The sequence below is a fragment of the Centrocercus urophasianus genome, unplaced genomic scaffold (assembly GCF_019232065.1).
Source record: "Centrocercus urophasianus isolate 14NV4802_14NV808 unplaced genomic scaffold, USGS_Curo_1.0 seq_203, whole genome shotgun sequence".
NCBI classification, from domain to species: Eukaryota; Metazoa; Chordata; class Aves; order Galliformes; family Phasianidae; genus Centrocercus; species Centrocercus urophasianus.
In genome coordinates this window covers 14,473-15,865 of record NW_024884760.1, presented here as the reverse complement: position 1 = coordinate 15,865, position 1,393 = coordinate 14,473, and positions in this window count along the sequence as shown.

Genomic DNA, 1,393 nt, shown 5'->3' with positions numbered 1-1,393 from the left:
TGTCTTCTTCCTAAATAAGACCCAAATACCCACATTTTCATACCCTCCTCACAAAGAGACCCAAATTTCCACGTTTGTCTCTCCTCTCTTCCTAAACAAGACCAAATTCCCACCTAAATATCCACATCTGTGTGGCCTCTCTTCCTAAATAAGACCCCAATTCCCCATTTGTGTGTCCTCTCTTCATGAATAAGACTCAAATACCCACATCTTTGTGTCCTCTCTTCATAAACAAGACCCAGATTCCCACATTTCTGTCTTCTTCCTAAATAAGACCCAAATACCCTCATTTTCATACCCTCTCCTCACCCTCTCTTCATGAATAAGACCCCAATTCCCCATTTGTGTGTCTTCTTCCTAAATAAGACCCTAATTGCCACGTAAACACCCACATCTGTGTGTCCTCTTTTCCTAAACAAGACCAAATTCCCACCTAAATATCCCCATTTGTGTGTCCTCTCTTCCCAAATAAGTCCCAAATTCCCCATTTGTGTGTCCTCTCTTCATGAATAAGACTCAAATTCCCCCATTTGTGCATCTTCTTCCTATATAAGACCCGAATTGCCACCTAAACACCCACATCTGTGTGTCCTCTCTTCGTAAACAAGACCCAGATTCCCCCATTTCTGTGTCTTCTTCCTAAATAAGACCCAAATACCCACATTTTCATACCCTCTCCTCACAAAAAGACCCAAATTCCTCCATTTGGGTGTCCTCTCTTCATAAATAAGACCCCAATCCCCCATTTGTGTGTCCTCTCTTCATGAATAAGACCCCAATTCCCACATTTTTGTATCCTTACCTCATAAAGAGGCCCAAATTCCCACATCTCTGTACTCCCTTCACAAAAAAACCCACCAAATTCCCCCATTTGTGGATCATCTCGTTGCATATAAGACCCAGATTCCCACATTTGTGTTCCCTGCCTTCATAAATGAGACCAAATTCCCACCTAAATTCCTACGTTTGTATACAATCTCGTCATGAATAAGACTCTCATACCCACATTTTTCTTCCCTCTTCTCATAAAAAGACCCAAATTCCCACGTTTTTGTGTCTTCTCTTCATATCTAAGACCCCAATTCCCCATTTGTGTGTCTTCTTCACAAATAAGACCCAAATACCCCCATTTTCATACCCTCTCCTCACAAAAAGACCCAAATTTCCACATTTGTGTGTCCTCTCTTCCAAAACAAGACCAAATTCCCACCTAAATATCCACATTTGTGTGTCCTCTCTTCCCAAATAAGTCCCAAATTCCCCATTTGTGTGTCCTCTCTTCATGAATAATACTCAAATTCCCCCATTTGTGCGTCTTCTTCCTATATAAGACCCAAATTGCCACCTAAACACCCACATCTGTGTGTCCTCTTTTCCTAAACAAGACCAAATT